The sequence below is a fragment of the Prunus avium genome, chromosome 4 (genome assembly GCF_965620075.1).
Source record: "Prunus avium chromosome 4, drPruAviu1.hap1.1, whole genome shotgun sequence".
Classification (NCBI taxonomy): Eukaryota; Viridiplantae; Streptophyta; class Magnoliopsida; order Rosales; family Rosaceae; genus Prunus; species Prunus avium.
The window spans coordinates 6,505,329-6,518,605 of NC_142287.1; the positions used below are offsets into that span (position 1 = coordinate 6,505,329).

Genomic DNA, 13,277 nt, shown 5'->3' on the forward strand with positions numbered 1-13,277 from the left:
CCGGGGACTGAACGAAAGTTCTTCCCTGGTTATGTGCCCAAGGTTACCCTATTCTTTTTAGTGTTTCTAATTAATCTAATTTTCTGTTTCAGGTAGTTTATGTCTAAAAATCCATTACTTGAACAAGTGAGGTCTTCGTTCCAACGTTCTAGATCTTTGAACGCAGGACCATCATTGCAACCCAGACGAGTGACCTCTGAAATTCAGAATCGTCTAGAAAGGGAGTTGTCAACTGCAAAAGAGCAAGCTCTTGCTACATTTACAAGTCTTGCTCTCCACACTGAACTTCCCGGTTCTTCACTTTCAAATTCGGAAGCAAGTTCAGACCAAGAAGAAGAAGAAATGATGGCTGCCATTGAGTTCATGGGAGAACTTGATATCCCAACAATTCCAGCATCTCCTTCAAGCATTTTGCTGCCCACTGTAGCTCGAAATTATGAGCTTAAATCTTCTCATCTTAATATGCTGCCTTCCTTTTATGGTTTACCTAATGAAGATCCATTGACTCATATAAAGGATATTTTTAATGTTGTGAGTTCTTTTCCCTTGACAGGTGTGACAGAAGATCAACTTCGAATGAGAGTGTTTCCATACACTTTAAAGGATAAGGCGAAGTATTGGTTGAATTCTTTGAAGCCTGGTTCACTCACTACATGGTCTGCCATTCAAAAGAAGTTCCTGGAAAAATACTTCTCCACGCAAAAGACCGACATGCTTAGGGACAAGATCTTGTTATTTGCACAGCAAGATGATGAATCGTTTTGTGAAGCATGGGAGAAATTCAATGGGTTGCTCAACCAATGTCCTCATCATGGGATTCCATTGAAGCTTCAAATGCGTATGTTTTATAAAGGACTAACCCCTTCTAGTCATAATATAGTCACCAATTTTGCAGGTGGTTCTTTTAAAACCAAAACTCCAGAAGAAACGTACGAACTCTTTGAGGAGATAGCAATGGAGACCCAACATACGGATACAAGAGGTAAACGTGTTATTAGTGGTTCTAATGATGCTTCTAGTGTGCAGATTTCAAAACTGGAACAAAAGCTAGATGCTCTTCTTGCATTAAACTCAAGAAGCCCTCCGAAGGAAGTGTGTAGCATTTGTGAATCTCATGACCATGCTACCACAGCTTGTCCACTTGGGGCTGGATATCCAGAATTTGTGCAAGAGCAAGCTAAGTTGGTAAATTCCTACAACCAAGGTCCAAGAAATGATCCATACTCTCAAAGTTATAATCCAGGTTGGAGGAATCATCCAAACTTTTCATGGAGAAATACCCAGAATCAAGCAAATCCCCCTTCATTCCAAAGGCCACAACAATCATCATCATCATTGGAAGATATAGTGAAGCAGATGGCAATCAACCAATCCAATTTTCAGCAAACTACACAAGCTGCCATCTCCAAATTGGAAGTCCAATTAGGCCAAATAGCTGCTGAAATAACTCAAAGAGTGCCTGGGAAATGGCCAAGCCAAACTGAGATCAATCCAAAGAACCCAGAAGCCAAGGCCATTCATGTGCTCAGATCAGGTAAGATCATTGATAATAAAGATGATTCTAATCTTTCAAATGATGTTGTGATTGTAGAAAATGAAGAGGAGGAGACCATGGCCACGGAAGGAGAACAACTCAAAACTTCTCAATCTGCTCCTAAGGCCAAATCAGATTCTCAGAAATCCGATCAATTCCAATTGCATAAAAGGGATGACAAATTTGTGCCACCACATCTTCAAGAAGATAGATACGTGCCACCCGCTCCATATGTTCCACAGATTCCATTTCCAGGCCGTCTTAAGAAAGCAAAGCAAGATAAGGCTTTTAAAGAGATTTATGATATTTTGAGTAAAGTTAATATCAATTTGCCTTTGCTTGATCTTATTGAACAGATTCCTGCATATGGAAAATTCATCAAGGACTTGAAAACTCACAAGCTCAATTTCGCTCCAAATGAAGGAGTAAAGCTCGACCAGAATGTAAGTGCTGTATTGCAAAGGAAGCTTCCACCAAAACTAGATGATCCTGGCAGCTTTGACATTCCCATTAACATTGGAGGCAAGAAGGTTGGAAGAGCCATGTTGGACTTGGGAGCAAGCATCAATGTTTTGCCATATTCAGTTTATCAAGAGCTTGGCTTAGAAGGGATGAAGAAGACTTCAATGCGACTTGAACTAGCTGATCATTCTATAAAATATCCAAAAGGTATTGTAGAAGATATTCTAGTTCAAGTTAATACACTAATTCTCCCTGCTAATTTTGTAGTGATGGACATGGAAGACAATCCAAATGGAGATCGTGTTGATCCCATTCTCCTAGGCAGGCCATTCATGGCCACTGCAGACACAATCATCAAAGTGAAAGATAGCACTCTCTCCATGACTGTTTTGGGTGAAACTGTTGAATTTAAAATGCTTAATGCTCTATCTCAACCTTCTATCTCTCTTGATTCTTGCTTTTCAATTGATGTTGTGGATCATGAGGTTTCTTCCAAAATTTTGCAGAGAAAGTCTAATGATGCTCTAGAAGCTATCTTAACACAAGAAGAGGAAGATCTTTGTGAACCGGAGTTCCAAGAAGTGGTGGCTGCCTTAGAAGTGTTTCCGCCATACCCACCATCCTTTAGGCCACCAATCGAGCCTCTTGGACCATCATCCACGAAATTGGAGCCATCCATTGTCATCCCACCAAAGCTAGAACTTAAACCTCTTCCCAATAATCTTAAATATACATATTTGGGTGCTAACGAAACTCTCCCTGTTATAATTGCTGCAGGTCTCTCCTCACATGAATAAGAGAGCTTAATTAAAGTTCTAAAAGAGCATAAAACAGCCATTGGGTGGACCATAGCAGACATCAAAGGAATTAGTCCAAGCATGTGCATGCACCGGATTTTAATGGAAGAAGACAGCAAACCATCTCGTGATGCCCAAAGGAGGCTAAATCCCAACATGAAAGAGGTGGTTAGAGCTGAAGTTTTAAAGCTACTCGATGTAGGAATCATCTACCCAATTTCAGATTCTAAGTGGGTGAGCCCTGTGCAAGTTGTTCCAAAGAAGTCCGGAATCACCGTTGTGAAGAATGAGAAGAATGAGCTAGTTCCTACACGAACTGTCACTGGTTGGAGAGTTTGCATTGATTACAGGAAGTTGAACACATCCACTAGAAAAGATCATTTCCCCTTACCTTTTATTGATCAAATGCTTGAACGTTTATCTGGCCATGCTTACTATTGTTTTCTTGATGGTTTTTCAGGTTATAATCAAATTCCCATTGCTCCGGAAGACCAAGAGAAAACCACATTCACATGCCCATTTGGTACGTTTGCTTATAGAAGGATGCCATTCGGTTTATGCAATGCCCCAGCAACTTTCCAAAGATGCATGATGTCAATCTTTTCAGATATGGTGGAACGATTCATTGAGGTATTTATGGATGATTTTTCAGTTTTTGGTTCCTCTTTTGATAATTGTCTTCACCACTTGTCTCTAGTGCTTAAAAGATGCCAGGAAACAAATCTGATTTTGAATTGGGAGAAGTGTCACTTCATGGTGAGACAAGGCATTGTACTAGGCCATGTGATTTCAAGCAAGGGAATCGAAGTGGATAAAGCCAAGATCGACCTCATCTCAAATCTTCCACCCCCTACCTCTGTTAAAGGAATTAGAAGCTTTCTAGGTCATGCTGGATTCTATAGAAGGTTCATCAAAAATTTCTCAAGCATTACAAGGCCATTGTGTAATCTCCTTGCTAAGGATGCTGTTTTTGAGTTTAATGAAGCTTGCATGGAAGCTTTTTCTACCTTGAAGAGGGAGCTAACTTCAGCCCCTATTATCATAGCTCCGGATTGGTCTTTACCATTTGAAATAATGTGTGATGCCTCTGACTTTGCTATTGGTGCAGTTTTAGGTCAAAAGAAGAACAAGCTGCCCCATGTGATTCATTATGCTAGCCGGACCTTGAATGATGCTCAAATCAACTACTCCACAACAGAGAAGGAGTTGCTTGCTGTGGTTTTTGCTTTAGAAAAATTTCGTTCTTACCTTGTTGGTTCTAAAGTAATTGTTTATTCTGACCATGCAGCCCTTAGATACTTGCTCACTAAGAAGGATGCCAAACCACGCTTGATTAGATGGATTCTCTTGCTGCAAGAATTCGATTTGGAGATTCGAGATAAGAAGGGATGTGAGAATGTGGTAGCTGATCATTTGAGCAGAATTGTGGTTGAAGAAAAAGGAGGAGCTGTGCTACCCTTGAATGAGACTTTCCCTGATGAACAACTATATGCTGCCCAAGTCAAAGAGCCATGGTATGCTGATTTTGTTAATTATCTTGCTTGTGGTGTTCTTAGAAATGATCTAACTTCTCAGGATAAGAAGAAGTTCTTTTCCATGGTGAAACATTATGTATGGGATGAACCTTTCTTATTCAAGCATTGCCCGGATCAACTCATCAGAAGATGTGTTCCCGAAGAAGAGCAAGAAAGCATACTTAGGCATAGCCACGAATTGGCCTGTGGAGGTCACTTTGGAGCTAAGAAAACAGCACTTAAAATTCTGCAATCTGGTTTCTTTTGGCCCACTCTATTTAAAGATGCATTTAATTTTTGTGTTAAGTGTGATAGGTGCCAAAGGATGGGGAACATAAGTCGCAGGAATGAAATGCCATTGAATAACATACTTGTTGTGGAGCTCTTCGATGTGTGGGGTATTGATTTCATGGGACCATTCCCATCTTCCTTTGGTTATACTTACATACTTGTTGCTGTTGATTATGTGTCTAAATGGGTGGAAGCCATAGCCACCAAAACCAATGATTATAAGGTGGTGCTGAAGTTCTTGAAGGATAATATTTTCACAAGGTTTGGTACTCCAAGGGCTGTCATTAGTGATGGAGGCAGCCACTTCTGTAACAAGCCATTCGAAGCACTCATGAAGAAGTACAACATCACCCATCGAGTCTCTACACCATATCATCCGCAAACTTCTAGTCAAGTGGAAATAAGCAATAGAGAAATTAAGCACATCCTGGAGAAGGTGGTGAACAATACAAGGAAAGATTGGGCAGCCAAGCTCAATGATGCATTATGGGCTTATAGGACAGCATATAAGACTCCCATTGGAATGAGCCCTTATCGTCTTGTGTTTGGGAAAGCTTGTCACCTGCCAATGGAGCTTGAACACAATGCTTTTTGGGCCATCAAGAAGTTAAATTTTGATCTAGACAAGGCAGGCCATGCAAGAAAGTTTCAGCTGAATGAATTGGAAGAAATTAGACATGAGTCTTATGAGAATGCAAAGCTTTACAAAGAACGAACCAAGAGTTACCATGACAGAAACATTCAACGGAAAGAGTTCTCCAAAGGTATGTCAGTTCTTTTGTTTAACTCACGTTTGCGTCTCTTTCCAGGAAAATTGAAGTCTAGATGGCAAGGCCCATTCACCGTGGTCAATGTTTCTCCCTATGGAGCTGTGGAGATTCAAAACCCTAAAGATGGCTCGACTTTCAAAGTAAATGGACAACGTTTAAAGCCATTCTATGAGGGAGTTTCAGCTGGCATCCAAACTGGCCATGTGGTAGATCAACTTCCCTTCGTACCATCAACTTAGCTGATTGCACAATGTCTTGCCAAGACAGTAACTAAGGCGCTTCTTGGGAGGCAACCCATGTGTTCAAGAAGAAGGTGCTTGGTAGCAATCGACCTAATCGCATCAAGGGGGAGCATTTCAATCCTTTCTCTTTACTTGTTATTATTTTAAATTTCTGTTTTTTTTTTATAAAAATTTAAAAAAAATAAAAAAATTTAAAAATTTAAAAAGATTTTTCATATGAGCTAACTTATGGTAACTCCAGTGAGCACTTCCGTAAATACAGTGTCTAGGAGTTCTTTAGGCGACACCTTCGGTGTCTAAGAAGTTTGGGTTTTAAGCGGGACCATTGTGACCCCTCCAACCTTCCCGGATCCCCTGGCTGTGTTTTCTGAGGCCCTTAACTGGTCATCCATGAGTTGCTTATATATTCATTTTTTTTATTTTTTATTTTTCCTAAACCTTCTTCTAAACTTTTCCCTTTATCATTTGTTTGTTCTCAATCATCTTTTGTATGCTTTCACATTGAGGACAATGTTCAATTCAGGTCTGGGGGGAAGGTTTTCAATTTCAATTTTCTTATCCATTTGTGTTTTCAATTTTCGTTCTCTTGTCACAATTTTTTTTATTTTTATTTTTTTTTTATTTTTTATTTTTTATTTTTTATTTTTAAAGAATGTCATACAATCAATGCTATGGAGCTGCTATTTGAGGTTTTCATATCAGAATTTTGCACTTCACAAAGCTTTTGCTCTTAGAATTCTGGTGGCTAAAGTACCACGCTCAAATTCTTGAAGGAAAATAGTGGAGACTACCCTAGTGAGCTATATCGAGCCTAATTGCTTTCTTGAGAGGGTTTAAAGTGTTCTATTTCTCATCCATACTTATTTTCTTCAATTCACTCTAATTGATCTCATTATTCCATTTTGATTGAATACTAAGGATGATTCTCTTTTGCAGATATCATGTGCTTGCTCTCATTCATGAATGAACTCATTGAAGTGATGCTAGGCTATGTGTGCATAACCATTCTATGTGCTTTCTTTTCACCCTACCTATATGTGTGTTCCATCAACCCTCTTGAAGCCAAACACTTAAAGCCTTTTCTTCTATCATCCTCATCATTTCCCTACCTTTGTATCTCAATCTGAGATACTTGACCTATTGTAGCCATACCCTATAGCTTAGAAATATACCAAGGTGTGCCAAGATAAAGTTTGAAGCAAGGAAGTTGCAGCCATGTACCTAAATAAAGATGATGTGAATCTGTGCAATGAAGTTAATGAAGATGCAGATCAAATCAACGAAGATGAAAGTGTTTCGATTTGATCTAAGTGTGAAAAATAAAGTCTATGCCAGGAGATACCATGAAGTTTGCTGCCATGCCAATCTAAATCAATGATGCCTTGCAGATTAATGAAGCATGCAACCTTGGTATGTTCTTAAGTTATTTGTTTTTCCTTCCAATTCTTCCATTTCCCCTAAACCTTAGCCTTTCATTACAACATTGTGAAAGACCTAGCTGATCTTTGAGGATGTATTCATGGGTGCTGGTAAGTATGTGTGTATCTCTATTCTTAGTATTTAATTCCTTTCATGAGATCTAACCAAATTTGTGCTTCTATTTCATACACTCACTTATGCTTTCTTGAGAGAATTAAAACATAGGTTATGAGTGATTGAGTGTTATCTGTGAGAATTAGAGTCGAAGCATGTTCTCTATTCAAGGTTTGAGTGTGCTTGCTTTGAAACTGTGTGCCTTTGAGCTATAGCTTCCACTTGTACACACTGATTGATGACCTATCTTGGCAACTCTATGGTGTTGGAGGTATGACTAAAACTTTCTTTCATTTTCATTAGTTGATTTCAAAGTTGTTTTTCTAACCATTTTGTTTTGTAGAGTTAGAAAAACGTTTGTGGGTATCGTATCTGTTAAACCCTCAGGAGACACAACTCCTCCTACTAGGGATGCCTAGAGGTTTAAAGGCTTGTTGCATACGCTCAATGCAATCGAGTTACCTACGAAAGTGGTCTAGTTAACTTCTTGTTTTGTTTTTATCTTTGTTTCTCTTTTGTTTTGCTCGAGGACTAGCAAAATCTAAGTTTGGGGGTGTGTTAAGCTCATAATTTCATACATATACATGCCCAATTTACTTACTTCTTTTGCTTAGTTCCTATAATTCTAAGTTATTTCCCTCCCTTTGTGTGTTTTGTAGGCCAATAGAGCAAGAGAGCATAATTCATGCAATTCAAGCATGTTAAGGCCTAATTTGGATGAATGGAAGAAGAGCTTAAAACAACAAATCCTGAGATTCACAACCCCCACAATTCACTCCAACCATCCTCAAACACTCTCAAAATCCCAAACACTCCAACAATCACCAAAACAACTCCAGCAAACCTCTCTTCCATTTCCCTACGAATTTCATCTTCCTTAGCCATCACCACTCACTCAAACTCATCCCAAATCACCTCCATATCCTTCATACATCTTTCTAGAAGTGGGGAAGCTCTTGGAGAAGCATTAGAAGTGGAGAAGCACTTGGAGAAGCCTTGGACACCACAAGAACTTCAGAAAAAAGGGTTTTTCTACTCTTATTGTATTCATTATGTTTTCTCATTTCTGTTCAAGTCTCTTTTCCATTATGAGTAGCTAAATCCATAACTAGGGCTTCGATGTAACCTAACATGAATATTCTGGGTTTATAAGTTTGGAGTTTCAAGTTTGATTCATGATTCATGTTCTTATTCATTATGCTTATAAGTTAACATGCTTGTTTGAATGATTGATCACCATTAGAACTTGTTTGTTAACTATCTTGGTTTGAATTAAGAGTATACACCATGCTTTAATTCGAATTGAACTATGAATAGGAAGAGTATGTATGGACATTCGACAACAGGGATTAGATACATGCTTGGTTGTTTAAAATGTTCTTCTATGCTTAATGGGTTCCTAATGCTTAATTTTAGGTTAGACAACAAATGATCAAATTAGGGAATTAGGAACACAAGGTTAGGACCAAACACCATGGCCTAATCATACTTTAGCTAGAATCAATCTTTGAATCTGAATTAGACTTGTTACTTGAATCTTTATAACCCAGAATTGAATTGTTATGGTGATTCGAATGCCCTAGTCTCAAAATCTGTTTTCCAACTCTTAAAACCACTCTTTGTTACATTTGTTTACTTGTTTTTGTTTGCAATTTCATTTTGCTTCTTTTGTTCAACAATCACAACCACTCTTGTTTTAAATTCTGTTTTAGACATAACCTCCTACTTTCTTGAATTTGGTAATCTAAGTACATAACTAGTTTTAACTTCTCAGTCTTCGTGGGTACGACCTCGTACTTGTCTTGCTATACTACTAATTGCCCCGTACAATTGCGAGTTAACATAATATTAACAACAACAACCTTGCTGCCAAAAATCAGAAAAAATATATATAAAATATATATTTGCTTGCTCGACTTACTTTGTGCACGGCAACTCCTCTCTCCAAGATCTTTCTCAAGCTAGAAGGTAGAGAAGTTAAGTTTGCGATGTGAGAAAGAGTGAAGAGAAGCCCTGTATTTATACAAGTTGGACAACCCGGGTCAAAAAGGAATCGCAAGCTCATTCCTACTGGGAATCCAACTCCAAGAACAGTCAGAAGCCTACTCTAATTGGGAACCTGATCTGCAAAAGGAGTGCAACTCGCAGAAGAAAGCCCAGATACAGTTGGAGAGTCCGAAAAATAATTTCATCTCCTACATGCCACACAAGCGCCATGCAGAAGCTGGGGGGCATTTGTGGGAGCAAATATTTTCGTCTCCAATCAGAGCACGCCACGTGGAAAAGAAGATTATCCCTTAAATTAATTAATTAAACCATTTATTGGGATAATTAATTAATCAGGATAATATCTTAGTTATATGGTATTATCTCATAATTAATAAAGATAATATCATTAATTGGGATATTATCATAATAAAGGGATATTATCTTATAATTAATGAGATAATATCAATAATTTGGTTATTATCTTATTAAAGGGATAATATCCTGATTATTAGATATTATCTTATAATTAACGAGATACTTCAGATATTATCAAGTCCGACTCGATCTCTACGAAACCCTAGCCCCGAGACTCCTATAAATATATGGGTTTATTCATCATTCAAGGTACATCTAAAATCCGAGAAAATACCCGAAGCTCTCTCTCCCTCTCCACTCTCCACTCTCCATATTTTCTCCACACGGCTCCGGCCACCACACACGGCTCCGGCCGCCCGATTTACACCATTCAAACTCCGTACCCTTTGCTTAGCTATTGTTTTCCTAATATGGTGGGAGGAGTCATTTTGTGACTTTTGAGTGAAATCCAATCGCTAGAAGTACGGGATACACCAACCAGTCCAATTAGGAACGAACTGCCGTTGAACTGGAATTGTCCAATTTCTCACACCTGTTGATTTCGGATCGAGCCCAAAACCTGGGCAACAAGATAATAAGGTGGGAGGGGTCATCTGGTGAGTTTTGGGTGAAATCCAATCGCTAGAAGTATGGAATACACCAACCACTCCAATTAGGAACGAACTGCCGTTGAACTTGAATTGTCCAATTTCTCACACCTATTGATTTCGGATCGAGCCCAAAACTTGGGCAACAACATAATATGGTGGGAGGAGTCATTTGGTGAGTTTTGAGTGAAATCCAATCGCTAGAAGTATGGAATACACCAACCAGTCCAATTAGGAACCAACTGCCGTTGAACTTGAATTGTCCAATTTCTAACATCTATTGATTTCGCATCGAGCCCCAAACTTGGGCAACATCATAATATGGTGGGAGGAGTCATTTGGTGAGTTTTGAGTGAAATCTAATCGCTAGAAGTATGGAATTCACCAACCACTCCAATTAGGAACGAACTGCCGTTGAACTTGAATTGTCCAATTTGGAACACCTATTGATTTCGGATCGAGCCCCAAACTTGGGCAACATCATAATATGGTGGGAGGAGTCATTTGGTGAGTTTTAAGCAAAATCCAATCGCCAGAACTGTGGAATACACCAACCACTCCAATTAGGAACGAACTGCCGTTGAACTTGAATTGTCCAATTTCTCACACCTATTGATTTCGGATCGGGCCCAAAACTTTGACAACTTCATAATATGGTGGGAGGAGTCATTTGGTGAGTTTTGAGTGAAATCCAATCGCTAGAAGTATGGAATACACCAACCAGTCCAATTAGGAACCAACTGCCGTTGAACTTGAATTGTCCAATTTCTCACACCTATTGATTTCGCATCGAGCCCCAAACTTGGGCAACATCATAATATGGTGGGAGGAGTCATTTGGAGAGTTTTGAGTGAAATCTAATCGCTAGAAGTATGGAATTCACCAACCACTCCAATTGGGAAAGAACTGCCGTTGAACTTGAATTGTCCAATTTCTCACACCTATTGATTTCGGATCGAGCCCCAAACTTGGGCAACATCATAATATGGTGGGAGGAGTCATTTGGTGAGTTTTAAGCAAAATCCACTCGCTAGAAGTATGGAATACACCAAGCACTCCAATTAGGAACGAACTGCCGTTGAACCTGAATTGTCCAATTTCTCACACCTATTAATTTCGGATCAATCCCAAAACTTGGGCAACATGATAATATGGTGGGAAGGGTCGTTTGGTGAGTTTTGGGTGAAATCCAATCGCTAGAAGTATAGAATACACCAACCACTCCAATTAGGAACGAACTGCCGTTCAATTGAATTGTCCAATTTCTCACACCTATTGATTTCGGATCGAGCACAAAACTTGGGCAACATCATAATATGGTGGGAGGTGTCATTTGGTGAGTTTTGAGTGAAATCCAATCGCTAGAAGTATGGAATACACCAACCACTCCAATTAGGAACGAACTGCCGTTGAACTTGAATTGTCCAATTTCTCACACCTATTGAATTTGGATCGAGCCCAAAACTTGGGCAACATCATAATATGGTGGGAGGAGTCATTTGGTCAGTTTTGGGTGAAATCCAACAGCTAGAAGTATGGAATACACCAACCACTCCAATTAGGAACGAACTGCCGTCGAACTTGAATTGTCCAATTTCTTTCACCTATTGATTTCGGATCGAGCCCAAAACTTGGGCAACATCATAATATGGTGGGAGGAGTCATTTGGTGATTTTTGAGGGAAATCCAATCGCTAGAAGTATGCAATACACCAACCACTCCAATTAGGAACGAACTGCCGTTGAACTTGAATTGTCCAATTTCTCACACCTATTGATTTCGGATCGAGCCCAAAACTTGGGCAACTTCATAATATGATGGGAGGAGTCATTTGGGGAGTTTTAAGTGAAATCCAATCGCTAGAAGTGTGGAATACACCAACCACTCCAATTTAGAACGAACTGCGGTTGAACTTGAATTGTCCAATTTCTCACACCTATTGACTTCGGATCGAGCCCAAAACTTGGGCAACATGATAATATGGTGGGAGGGGTCATTTGGTAAGTTTTGGGTGAAATCCAATCGCCAGAAGTATGGAATACACCAACCACTCCAATTAGGAACGAACTGCCCTTGAACTTGAATTGTCCAATTTCTCACACCTATTGATTTTGGATCGAGCCCCAAACTTATGCAACATCATAATATGGTGGGAGGAGTCATTTGGTCAGTTTTGAGTGAAATCCAATCGCTGGAAGTATGGAATACACCAACCACTCCAATTAGGAACGAACTGCCGTTGAACTTGAATTGTCCACTTTCTCACACCTATTGACTTCAGATCGGGCCCAAAACTTGGGCAACATCATAATATGGTGGGAGGAGTCATTTGGTGAGTTTTGAGCGAAATCCAATCGCTAGAAGTATGGAATACACCAACCACTCCAATTAGGAACGAACTGCCGTTGAACTTGAATTGTCCAATTTCTCACACCTATTGATTTCGGATCGGGCCCAAAACTTGGGCAACTTCATAATATGGTGGGAGGAGTCATTTGGTGAGTTTTGAGTGAAATCCAATCGCTAGAAGTGTGGAATACACCAACCACTCCAATTAGGAACGAACTGCCGTTGAACTTGAATAGTCCAATTTTTTACACCTATTGATTTCGGATCGAGCCGAAAACTTGGGCAACATCATAATATGGTGGGAGGGGTAATTTGGTGAGTTTTGGGTGAAATCCAATCGCTAGAAGTATGGAATACACCCACCACTCCAATTACGAACGAACTGTCGTTGAACTTGAATTGACCAATTTCTCACACCTATTGATTTCGGATCGAGCCCAAAACTTGGGCAACATCATAATATGGTGCGAGGAGTCATTTGGTGAGTTTTGAGTGAAATCCAATAGCTAGAAGTATGGAATACACCAACCACTTCAATTAGGAACGAACTGCCGTTGAACTTGAATTGTCCAATTTCTTTCACCTATTGATTTCTGATTGAGCCCAAAACACGGGCAACATTATAATATGGCGGGAGGAGTCATTTGGTGTGTTTTGAGCGAAATCCAGTCGCTAGAAGTATGGAATACACCAACCACTCCAATTTGGAACGAACTGCCGTTGAACTTGAATTGTCCAATTTCCCACACCTATTGATTTCGGATCGAGCCCAAAACTTGGGCAACATCATAATATGGTGGGAGGAGTCATTTGGTGAGTTTTGAGTGAAATCCA

At 39.5% G+C, this 13,277-nt stretch overlaps 1 non-coding gene across 1 annotated transcript; it reads right to left on the reverse strand.

The window, feature by feature from the left end:
- Positions 1 to 711: 711 nt before the first annotated feature.
- Positions 712 to 818, reverse strand: LOC148294729 (small nucleolar RNA R71). Its single transcript, XR_015835629.1, has one exon. It is a non-coding gene; the product is annotated as a small nucleolar RNA R71 (small nucleolar RNA).
- Positions 819 to 13,277: the final 12,459 nt, after the last annotated feature.